This window comes from Pantherophis guttatus, chromosome 2 (assembly GCF_059756535.1).
Source record: "Pantherophis guttatus breed Tessera chromosome 2, ASM5975653v1, whole genome shotgun sequence".
In the NCBI taxonomy this organism is placed as follows: Eukaryota; Metazoa; Chordata; class Lepidosauria; order Squamata; family Colubridae; genus Pantherophis; species Pantherophis guttatus.
In genome coordinates this window covers 146037361-146050488 of record NC_142064.1, presented here as the reverse complement: position 1 = coordinate 146050488, position 13128 = coordinate 146037361, and the positions used below count along the sequence as shown (strand labels likewise).

The 13128-nt window shown below is 39.8% G+C and overlaps 1 long non-coding RNA gene across 1 annotated transcript; it reads right to left on the bottom strand.

Moving 5' to 3' along the window:
• Positions 1-5663: 5663 nt before the first annotated feature.
• Positions 5664-12370, bottom strand: LOC132711010 (uncharacterized). The gene is made up of 3 exons (XR_009621756.2): positions 12236-12370; positions 11297-11408; positions 5664-7458 (listed from the first exon to the last, which is right to left on the bottom strand). It is a non-coding gene; the product is annotated as an uncharacterized LOC132711010 (long non-coding RNA).
• Between the last annotated feature and the right edge of the window lie 758 nt (positions 12371-13128).

Here is a 13128-nt window from a genome sequence, read left to right as displayed (position 1 = left end):
CCTGTTGAGATTTTTGAAATTTATCATCCATTTCCTGTTGAGATTTTTGAAAATTATCATCCAAAACCTGAGTGATAATTTTTTTTAAACTTTCAAAATCAAACTGCTCTTCAGGCTTGTGTGTGGGGGATTCCCCCCCCTGCTGCCTTGCTTTCCTGTTTTTTAGAAGCCATTTTGCCACCTTAGATTTTCTGAAAAGGGAAATCCTTTTTCCTCTTCCAGCACCACAAAGTCCTCTAAAAAAGTCCCCCAGTTTTAGTCAGATTAGAAGTAGAATTAGACTTGTGTGAGATCAGCTTGTTTTAAAAAGGGATTTTTTTCCCCCTCTTCTCCTGTGCTTGCTACAAGCAGCGCAACAATGTAGCTTGTTGGAATAGCTTTAAAAGATCACTCTCCCTTTCAGCTTGTTAACTTGTTAACGCTGGAGCGGCACCATCTTTTCAAGCTGCTTCTGCTCGCTTTAGTTTTTAGTCAAATCGGGAAGTCACAAAGAAAAGAGAATACTTGCAGTTTCTTGGTTTCAGGGTTCAGGTTTTTTTCTCCACTAGTTGATAAAGTTAATTTCAATCGATTTTTGTGTTTGCTGCTGCCGGCTTGCTCTGCAGAAAGCAGAGTCGTCCCACGCCGTCCGGAGTCTTCGCAAGTTGGGAGGGAGCTGCGCCTGTTTCCTCCCCAGTAGCAAACTTCTGGGGGCTCACAGGGGCTCGACCTGCGCCTTGCTTACTCTCTCCTTCAAATCCTGCAGATTCTGGAGTTTCCAAGCCGCTTCTCACGATCGAAGCGGCTCTACAAACAGCGGGGCTGGCGGTCCTTAAAAAGGCACCGTCTTCACCGGGAGCCAGCAAAACCGGAAATGCCAGTTTTGATTACGAATAGCAGGGAACTTGCATTAAAAAAATGCAACTTGAATGTCTATTTTAGCATTTGGATTAGTTGGGTGCTTAATCTGGACTTCTGTCCAAATGGGTCCATTTAAAAAAACAAATGTTGCCAAAGGGTGAAAAGTTAAAATGCAATCTTGCAGTTCTTAAAGTACTGTAGTTCTGGAGGCCTATTTATAAAATTCTGTTCTGGCTCCATCTGCTGAAAGAAATTTAAAATTTGAAGTGATAACAGCAATGAAGAGCTTCTGCCAAGAACTTGACATGATCTAATTAGTCTGCAGTCTTAATTGCTCCGGAATGACACATAAGATGACAATGCTAACATACCTATCTAGGAGGAAAAATCTTGAACTTAATGAAGTTTATCTCTGGGTAGATACATATAGGATCACAGTTAATTCCAGCCATGCTAAATTGAAGATAAATATCACTGATTGAACTTGCAGTTTTACTTGGAACCCCAAATGACTTTTGGATTGCTAAGGAATAAATACATGGCAGCCATTAATAATTTGAATTCTTTGTTTCTGCTTTAAATATTTATAATGTATTGTGGGAAGACATGCCTATTCACCCAATAAAATAACCTTCTGGCAATTTCTGGAAGCAGCTCCCCATAAGGCTGCCTGCCAGCTGGCTGAGGACTTCATATGATGTGGTTCTAGCACAAGGGTGCCAAATTTACAGCCCACGGGCCAGATGCGTCACGTGCTGGCCCTGCCCTCGCCCGGTTTAGCGAAGGGGGGAAAAATCCCGATACGTATTTGGAGGTTGCAGATTGTTCTGAAGGAAAGTGCTTATTAATCCAAATGCTGGAACTTATCAAAAATCCTTAATTTTGTATTGCTGTGAAGCTGAAGAAATCTTTAGTTGTCTATATTTTGCCAATAAATCAGTAGTGGCGCAAACACACCATTAATTTCCTTCAGATAATATTTCTGAAGAAAAAGGTCCTTCATATTTATAAAATGATAGGGTTCATCATCCTTTTATGCGGGGGGTGGCGCACAGGGAATGACTTTTTCAAGGTAATGTTTCTTCTTTGCAATTTTTATTGCAAATATTGCAAATAAAAACAGGTTATAGGAAGATACTACAGTTTTGTGAAGATCAGAGATACACCATTAGTGCATCAGCACAGCGGCTCTTCATCCAGTTTCAATCCAGAAGATTGGCACAAAGGATGGCAATGCCAACCTACCTATCTAGGAGAGAAACATCTTGAACTTAAGGAAGCTTATCTCTGGGTAGGCCTCTGATCAGCAATCCTAGAGACTGGGGGAAACTGGCCCTTTGCTCTACCAAACCTGAATGGTGCCATCTCATCCTGACCTTCTGCTCTGCAGGGCTCTATCGGGGTGGGGACATAGCAGGGCTGCTCTCAGCTCTTATGTCTTGAGGATGCACAACCCATGAACAGCCAGCATCTAATTTACTGCCAACCCAATTCTTTCAGAGCAGAGAGGATGATTTAAAGGGTTAAAATATAAAGTACCCCCATCACTGGTTTTCCCATAGTCATGGGCATGCGATGGGGGAGCTGGGGGAAAAATGGATACTTTAATCTGCAAAACCAAAGTTATTTCAGCCCTTCCCACTTGGTTATTATGTTTCAGCGGCTACTTGCTCAAATGGCTGAAGAAAATAAGGACAAATCTAATACTGAAAAAGATTCCCTGTCCTTTTATAGCCACCTAATCAAAATATCTCTTCTTTTTAGCAACTTGCTGTTTAGCTTTGTAGCATGGCCAAAGGCTCAGGAATGAGTGCCTAAAAAATAGATGGGAGAAAATAAAAACGTAATTCAATTTCACAGTACTGTACTTAGATTTCCTACTTTCTAGGCAGTTTTTTTTTGCTGATAATCAGAAAAAAAGCAAGACATCCAAGGCCTCTTTATGGTCATCTGTTTGGAATGAGGAAAAACTAGGTAATCTATGGGGCTAATGTGACTTTTCCTGCTGTTCAATGCGGTGCAAGAGAAACATTTATCCCCATATTCAAACAAAAACACAGAAAGTTCTCAGGCAATAAGACTCCCTAGCCTAGTCTATTCAAGATAGCCTTTCAAACACAAAAGGCAATTTGGATCAGTTTTTAGTGAGTTCTCTCATGTTGTAAAGCTGAACTCCATTCATGATGGAAAGTCTGCAGCAGACTGTTCATGACACACCTTTTCCAGATGTATCCTTCACCTGCTTCAAAGGTTCAAACTTTTGCTTTGTTGAATTGCTGACACTCATTTCAAAGTCAGCTGGGCTCTCTGCCAATTCTAATTATTTTTCTTCATTTGCTAGCCTTTTTCGGTTTTCAGCTACTCGGTTCCCTGTCTTGGTCTTTTTTCATGCAGATTTCAACCTGTTGTGTTTGGAAGGTTTCCCTTCTTCACCCTCCAGTTTACCTTCCTCTGTTCTGTGATAACTCAGCCAAAGGCAGATCAAGATGAAAGCAGCCATAAGAGGGCAAGGCAGGGAGTTTCACCTTTCCAGCATGTGGGAGCAGCCCATCTGAGATATGTCAAAGGATGCATCATAGATCAAGTCATAACTTAATATATATCAATGGCTGTTACATTTTGGTACTGACTACAGTACCTAACACAGATAGAAAGCATGCTTCATGATTTGGGATTTTTTGTTTGTTTTTTGTCAAGTAGCAATTAATCCATCATGGGGTAGACCAGTGTTGGTGAACCTTTTCAGCACAGAGTGCTGAAACGGGAGCATGCGCGAATGGGGGAGCACCAGAAACCAGAAGAGCAGCTACATGGCGCGCATACGCACATGGGGAAGCTGATCTTCTGGGTTCCAGTGTTCCCGCGCGCACGAAGACCAGCTGGTGTACCAAAACACGGAAGAGCAAAGGGTGACGGCTGGCATGCCCCAGAGAGATGGCTCTGTGTGCCAGTTCCGGCACGCGTGCCATATGTTTGCCATAATAATATCAACCATGATAATGGTTGTAGTCCCAAAATATACTGACCCACAGTGTAATTTGTGTCTAAGTATATTGTACAACCAAGGAAATTTAATTATCTCAAAGTAAAACATAGTTCAATGAAGCATGGCTAATGAGGGGAACTTGGTGTTGTCCGAGCCTGGTTGTTTTCTTGCAGATGTTTCATTACCCAAACTAAGTAACATAACATTGAGGATGTTACCTAGTTTGAGTATTGAAATGTCTACAGGAAAACAACCAGGCTCGGACAGCACCAATCTTTCCCCATTTCAATCCTGAGGTACAAATATTTTCCTTTTAGCATGAATAAGCTTGCCATGCAGTCACTATAAATATGGGTTGAAAAAAGATCTTCAACTTTTTCCCATGGCAAAGCATTGCCCCCTGACATCCAGAGTCAAGGAAAAGAGTTTTTTGTTTCTATAAATTCCTTTTCATGGAAACTGTGAGAGCCAAGCTAAGTGAGGATTAGAGGCTTGTCAGAAAAATAAAGCCCCATAGCTTTCCCCTCTTGGCATTCTTGGCTTAAACTGGTATAATAAATCAGCAAAATCCCAGTATTGGATCATTGCCCAAGTTCCCTATCATGGGCATAGCATTGTCCCCTTTTCCTTGATCCATTTCTTATTGCCATGCTTGGAACTTAAGAAAATCACCATCGTGTTGATCATATTCATACAATATACTTTTAGTTAGCACTGATTGATCTTGAGAAATAAAATATGAAGACAACGTGCTCATGCGGAGGTTGTTAACAGAGTTTACGTATTTTTAAATATTCCCAGCAATTATAGACAACCTCAATCGGAATGGAACATCAAATCCTCAGTGCAACCTTTTACGGACAAAACTCCAGGAAATTGTCAGTTCCCCTCCCTCACCAATTCCTGCAGCCTGGGATTTACACATTCCCTGCCCATGTTTTTCAATTAAATTCCTGTTTTGCTTCAACATTTATCTTTATTTTGAAGTTCCTGCTGTGCAGGATGGACTTCCCCATGTATAAACCTTCTGCATTGTACGATTATCTCTTGAAAAGAAGAAGCACTGCCAATTAGAATGTGATAATGAAAAGCTAGAGACTGTAAAAAAAAAAAACATGTTGTATTTCATGGTAGACTTTGGGGCTTTAAAATAGGGAACATGCATTCTTTGAAATAGCAAGGTGCATGCTTCCTGAGCTAAACAGCCTTTTCCAGCTGTTCTTCACAAACTAACTTTGTTCTCAACTGTAACTTTAAAGTATAAGCCAGATTTTCCCCACCTTGTTTCTTTAAGGTGTTGGTCCAAACAGCAATTCTAGAATCTCTGGCTAATGTAGCCAGGTGTTACACTGGCTGGAAATATTTGGAAATGTAATTCAACACATTGTGATGACACCAGATAGGGAAAATTGTTGGAAAGATTTGTCTGGGCTATAGGATTCTCATGAAATATTAGTGAGTGACATAATAGTTATCAACTGGTACTTTGCAACAACTGTCCTATAAAATAATATCTATTTGGTAGATCCCCCCCCCAACTGTGTATCGTGGAGACCATATTAGTTTCCTGTTAATGCATATGAGGGAACTGAATTCACTTCCCATTTTTACATAACAACATTCTTTGCATTCTTTGTTGGCAAGTTTCCTTAGGAAGTCACACAAGCACAAAATCTTATCCAATCTGTCTGGATCAAGGAACAGAACTTCTCTCACTGAGCATAGAACTTCTAAGCAAATGACTACATACAAGCAGTTACATAGTTTTCTAGTGAAGGATCACCATCCTCAATAAGGTTCTAAGATCATTTTTTTAAAAAATCACAATGAAAATGCAAAATGTGATTGCAATTATTTTTTTAACTTAGTTATAAGCTCAGCTCACTTCATTTTTGGCTTAGTTTAAGGAAAACAATTTGTATCGTTGGCATGTACATCTGGTATAAAGGGCCATTTATTTTATTTTTTGCAATGATTCCCTATTGCACGATTATATAAAAACTAGTATAGGACCCAAACAGTGGAGTCATAGGGGGTTTTAGAATCATACTCTGTAATTTGGGGTGGTTTAAGTTTGCTTCTTACATAAATAAATCTAATTAACCCACACTGAAGGCATGAAACTATAGTAGACAACAATAAGCAATTCTTTTCCAGAGGGAAATGTTATTGAGAGGCAACTTCAGAATAAGCTGTGTCATCCCTTTCCTGCCTTAAATTGTCAGATTTGATGTTTCCAGTGATGGAACAAATGCCTGGGAATGGAAAAGAATCCAGAATTCATCGGATCCCACAATGCTTAATTGAAACATTGGTCAGAGAAGACTGAAACATTGGCAGTGGACTTTGAAACGTTAGATAAAAAAGCTGCCCTACAATTACAAGGAATGCTGAGTATGGACAGAAGTAGAAAATCTGTAACAAATCACATATAAATTTAAATTAGGCTCCCTGATTAATATGTATGAGGATGTGAATGTGTGTGGAAGCTGTCTTGACTAGATGTCTTTGCACAACCATTTACAAGCTAGAAACTTATTTCATGCATTCCTTCACGTGCAGTTCATGACAGTTGCATTCAAAATGCATCCATTGTAAACTAAATGGACCTCTTGCGTTTACGCCCGTGGAAGAGAGAAGATGTTGATGGGGAAGAAAGCAGAGTTTCCAAGAATAGCACCTGGCTGCCAACAAAATAACCTACATAGATGTGTGCATGAGTTAATGATGTGGGTTGACTTACCTGCCTTTTCATCTGAATACAGTTCAATACATTGGCTGTCCCAGCTAGCTAGAGTTAGGCTGGAATAATATTCGATTTCTGGGTGGATCCTGGGAACTAAGAAAGTATGAGGGCATGCTGTGCAGTCAAGGAAACTTAACCAAAGACTACCAGTCAGAGCCATTGAGAGAATAAGGCTCTTAACTGAGAGGCCAGGCCAACATAACTTTTCTTTCCCAAAGTAATTATCTGGCTTGGCTTTTACACAACTATTTTTATTGCTGTTTCTTGGTAAGAACACATCTTATGTGCTCAGGTCAAAAAAATTGTTTTCTATACTGAGAATTTCAACCAAAAATATCTATGGTGTTGGGGATAGGACAAGGTCTGTGTAAATATGCTAGTATATGAATAAAATACTGTTATATTGAGTGTTGCCAGTTCTCTAGAGGCATAAATTTGAAGTTCAGTTTATAACAGTATGCCATGCTAAATTATACTGTGACTGAGTGTGTAGACTGAATCTAGCCACTAAAATAGATTCATAGCTTATCCATTTTGAGGAAACTATCTTAGGATTGGTGCCTATTTTCTTGGTAAGATCAAATGCAGAAATATAAAACTGCAGCATCTTTTCTGATGGTCCGAAAGTTGCTTTTTCAGAAGGCAACTGGACTTTGTTTTTCTTTGAAGATGTTTCGCTTCTCATCCAAGAAGTTTCTTCAGTTCTGATTGGATGGTGGAGAATGGAAGGATTTATATTCCTTGCAGACAGCTGGTCATTTGCATTCTATTAGAGAGTCCTTGAGGCCAGTTGGAGGTTTATCGGTGTCCTCAGGGTCACCTGAGTAGTGCAAATGGGTGTGGAGCCTTCTTGGCTGCAGGATGTTTTCTTCTCTGTGTCCCTTCACTGTTGAAGACAGAAGCAGGCTGTTGGGGATGAGTCTGTGTTGTCTGCATCTCAAACTGAAGTACAGATGGTTCCTGTAGTCTGCAATTTTTCTGGAAATCTGTTCATCTCCCACACCATTTGAAGTGTGTTCATCCCAAAGTGCTTAGCTAAATATCAATGGAGATTCTCAGTCATTCAGGTCACGGTTGTCCGAAAGGTGTTTTTTCAGGAGGCATCTGGACTTTGTTTTTCTTTGAAGATGTTTTGCTTCTCACCCAAGAAGTTTCTTCAGCTCTGACTAAGAAGCAGCTTCTTGAATGAGAAGCGAAATGTCTTTGAAGAAAAACAAGGAAGTCCAGTTGCCTCCTGAAAAAGCACCTTTAGGACAACCATGACATGGATGACTCAGAATCTCCATAGACATATTTTCTGATAATTCATCTACAAGCACTAAACAGTATCTTGCTTCCATGTATATTTCTTCCTATCCTCATCTAAGGGTTGCATGAGAGATGGATTAAGTCTCATAATTCAGCAGCATCTGTATCATATTTAGCCACAGCTTAATTAGGTTGCAAGGAACTGCTTCCAGATTGACTTCTATATTTTCTTTGCAGAAAAGTCTGCAAAGAGTTAAAATATTCTATTCACAGCTGAACTAAGACCATTTCCTCCTTGTGGTCTTTGAGGAACTTACTTAGCCATGCCTAAATTTTAACATAAAGATTCAGCCATCATTCAATCCTTCACACAACTTTTTCCAGTATATTCTCAATTTAGAAGCTCATGAGAAATCCTGAAGATAAATCTCTGCCTGAAAAGGCAGCTAGTCCTGTTTTAGGCTAAATTTATATTCAGATCTGTTATCTTACTTATATGGTAATAAGTTTCATACTCAAAATTGTTTGTGTTCATCCAGCCCTGTCCTTCCCAGATCTGTTTTTGCCTCCAAGGTTATAATGTCTGTTTTTAAAACATTGCAATTGTCAAAGTCTTTACATTGTGATTATTTATACATAAAATAACCAATGTTCTCTTAGCAACATGTGCCTGGGGTATTTCCAGAAATAAATTTGATTCTAGCAATGTTTCTTCAAAAGAAAAGCAATCAAATATGTTTGTAGGAGAGAATTAGGCAACATTCAGATCTTCAACCTTGAGAATTATTTTAATTACTCTGAAATGATAGGCTGACAATGTTCTAGTGCAGGGGAAGATTTTTTTTTTTAAAGAAGAATAGGCATAATCAGTGCTTGGATGAAAGCTATTTAAGAATCCTTTGAAAACTGCCTTTAGATTCCTGGAGGTAAGCTAGAACAATGTGAGAACCAGGTCTAAAGTCCTAAAGGCTTATTCAAAGGACATGCTTAACTGAAACTCCTGCTGATAATCTGTGTAAGGAAAGCAGGCTATATGTAGAAGATCCGTTCTGACAATTACACCCAAGTAAACATAGGCTAAGACATGAAGTAATAAAACTAACATCTGAAGGGATTTTAGGTGGCAAATTATCAATGAATGTCCTTGCTTTTTTTCTGTGCTATAAGCCTTAGCGGAGTTAGATAACCACGTCAATCGGAGCTCAGAACAAAGCAAGAATATTATATCCATTCAGTGGCTGTATTTGCATGACATTTATCCATGGTTAACCATGATTTAGTCAATCACTGAATTATAAACTAACAATACTTGTTGGGTTAATACAGTACATTAATCAATAGCATTTTAGCTTATGGTGGCTTGCAAAACCAAGAAATATGTTCCACGATATGTCAAAACATGTTTTCTCTAAGCAAGGTTTAATAGAACACAATTGGTTTACACGCTGTCATAAGCTAGAATTTAAAAATCATATTGATTGATTTATGATTGTAGTCACACAGCACCCTGAGCCTGATTGTGATCTGTTTCATGTTGGCTTTGTGTAATGTGAACTCAGCTATAACCTTAATGTGGAATGCAGTGGCATATTTATAGAGGAGTGCCCGTATCTGCAAATGGGAGCATTAGTCCAATTTTCCTCAACTTTCCAACTCCAAGAATTATGTTGGCTGAAGATAATGAATTGTAGATCAACACCTTTGGAAAGTAATGTGCTAGATTATTATTAGTAAGTTTCCTTTACCCATTATTTGCTTAACACTTACTATTATTAGCCATGTTTACTTAAGTAACTCCATTATCTGGGTTCACATGACACATGATGCTGAATCATAGACCAATTACACAGACCAGGTCTGAAGAAGGCACTAGACTAAAATATATGAATCCACACAGATTCTCCCTATATGCTGTCCTTTTGTCTTTTCCAATTCAGGGATCAAAACTTAATTAACCTTGTTAAAGGCAAAAGAAGCCAGAGTAGTGGCAATAGATTAAATGACCCTTTCCCATTCAAGTAGTCAATTTGGAGAGACAAAGTGAGATAAAAAGTAGCAATATGAGATCAACAGACACCATTATTAAGAACAAGCATCATTCTTAGGAGGAAATAAAAAAAAAGCAACACTAGATAAAGGAAGAACATATTCTGAAACTCAGCCACTGGTATAACAAGAGAAGAACAAAAACAAAACCATATATACTTCTTTCTTTCCAGACTTGTACAATTTTAAACATATGCTTTGAAACAAAGCCCCCATTCAGATATCTGTCAGGATGCCAGGCACAGTCAGAAGGTCAAATTAAACTACAATCCACCAGTTCTTGAGCTGGCAGAAGATTAGGCTGGTACAAATTGTGGTGCTCTGATTGCCAATCTCTATTTTGTCCCACTAATGACCTTACTGTTTTAATGCAGGACAAGTTAATTGATGGGTTCTCTGACTCAGATTGCCCTCCCTGTGCTGGAGGAAAAACCAACCTCCAATTACTCTTCCGAATCTATGTGGGGCAGATTAAGCAAGTTCCTTGACAGGTTTGGGATGTATGTATGCGGTGGTTCTCTGTCCTGTCAGTCAGTCGGGATTTCTGAACATGGGTCTAGCATGTTTCTAAAAGAGTGCTAAGCCCATGTCAAAAAATAGCCCAGCTGACTGGTCACAGTTGTAGGAGGGGTGCAGAATAAAATGGGCAGAAGCCTTTCTAAATTCCTATTCAAGTTGCTCCATGCCAGGGGTCTCCAACCTTGACAACTTTAAGACTTTAAGCTTTGCTGGCTGAGGAATTCTGGGAGTTGAAATCCACAAGTTTTAAAGTTGCCAAGGTTGGAGATCCCTGCTCCATGCAACTTCAAGCCATGCCAGCAGCCATGGCTTTTTTTCTTTGGCACTCTCTCCCTACTGGAAAGAGGGTTACCTTTATAGCTTTTGTACTTGGGAGGGGAGGAGGAAGAGTGCTGGAGGGGAATGGAAAATCAAGCAAAAGTTAAAGATTCCAAAAATCCTGGCTGAGGTTCAGTCTGAAAGTAGATTTTTTTTAGTCATTGGGTTGGTGAAATGAGATATTTATTATTATTATTTTATTTATGTTTCATCTTTATTGCTTTTATAAATAACTTGCCAGAGAAAACACATCATACTCCTTCTGTTTTCCCCATAACAACAACTCTGTGATATGGATTGGGCTGAGAGAGTGTGACTGGTCCAAAGTCACCCAGCCAGCTTTCATGCCTAAGAATTTATATTCTCCTGGCTTCTAACCCTGGTGGTGTTTCAACCACTAGACCAACTGGCTCCAATATCTCAATTATCATTGGAACAGTTTGAAGGAAATCAATCAGAGATTTGCCCTCTCTGTGGCACCTCATTAGCTGCTCTCTTATATTCAAACACCACCTTTCCTAAAAACACAATTAGTACAATCAGAGCAATTTATGACTCCAACATACGGTAGAGTTTCTCCTCTGAACAATTACCTTTCCTTGGCCCCAAATATTTCGCTCTTTTCAACACAGATGTGGTAAATGTAAAGGAGTAGAGATGGCCTTGAAGAAACAAAACAACTCTTACATAAACACCAGATCAGCCCTGAAAGAGAAGAGGGAACCAGAAACAAATTCAAGATTGAATTTCTACAATCTCTTTGATGTAAGAAGGGGGAAGAAACCTTCTCTGTCAGGTTTTTAAGATGCCCTTATTAAATCTGGCAACAATAAAGCAAAGTACCAGGGGGGATTTATTTGGTCTTGGCCATTTTCACTCTGGCACTAGGAATGCCTCTTTTCCAAAAGAGTGCAATATCTGTGTATATAAGGAGTCTGTATATAGGGTATACTGCAGAGGTGAAATCTACATACCTTCCCTACTGGTTCAGAAGTGTGTGCTCTGTGCATGCATCATGTGCACGCTTGGACCCTCTGTGCATGCGCAAAGCTTTCTGCACATGCGCAGAAGGTCAAAAACAGGTTACTTCCTGGTTAAAACCAGGAAGTAATGACATCCAGGTGGGTGGGTGGAACCTCGCGCTGCCACTACCGGTTCTCTGAACCACCAGATGCATCACATGCAGGTCACGCCCACCCCAGTTCCGCGAAGGGGAAAAACGTTGTGAAATATCATGTGATGGCAACATGACGCCACAGGTTTAACATACATGGCATAGAGGGTCTCCTGCTTGAGCAGGGGGTTGGACTAGACAACCTCCAAAGTCCCTTCCAACTCTGTTATTCTTTATTCTGTATAGTAAGAGCTGAGTAAATCCCAGCCCGATTGTGTCAACCACATCAGTGGAAAAGCATTGTAGATGCAAAACCAAATGTGGAGAAGAGAAAAAATATTTATTTTAAAACTGGAGGAATTAAAGATGGCTTCAGACTGCCTTGGGGATATGGTCTAAAAGGTGGGCATATTCATACCTTGGGGTCAGGAGGTATGAGGATGAGATCACATAAGCCACTCCTCTCAGGCAAAGTCAGATGGGCTGATGCCACACAGCTGAATAGCGGAACTACAGCCACACGGACAGATGACATCACCTGTGAATATGATATACATGCTCAGATAGGAAACAGTCTCCTGATTGGCTCTGAGCATAGGAAGTTTTGCTAATTCTGTATATTATCCCCGGGCAATATAGTGATAAGCAGGCAATTCCCATCTGGATAATGAACTGTGCTCTGAGGTTATGAATTCCACTAAATTCATGAAAACAGTAGTGGTGGAGGTTGCAACCTGTAATATCCCTACAATGTTTGGATTTCCAGCCCACTTCAAATGTGCCCACATGAGAGCAGCTTTAATTAACTGCAGAAATGGTTTGGGGTGCCTCTGCAAAAGGAAGCTCTACCCCAGACACTATCTGCACAACATCTGAACCGGTAATTTAATCATACTCAGATGAGACTAATTTTCTGTTTTTGTGTAGCAACACCCAGTCCTTTCCTTTATACCAGGGTCTCCCAACTTGGCAACTTTAAGACTTGTGGACTTCAACTCCCAGAAATCCCTAGTCAGCCATGCTGGCTAAAGTCAGCCATGCTAGCTGGGGAATTCTAGGAGTTGAAGTCCACAAGTCTTAAAGTTGCCAAGTTGGGAGACCCTGGTATAAAGGAATGGACTAGGTGCTGCTACACAACACAGACCCTGCTTTATACCATCCTGTTAACAAAAAAACCCAACAACCTAGCTACAGCTAAGTCAAACCAAAATTGCCTTATGCCTTAAGGAACATGTTGCAGGCCATTCTATTGTAGGAAGTTAGCACCCACCCCTTTCCTAGAAGAATGAAATATTTTGGGAAATATTAAAA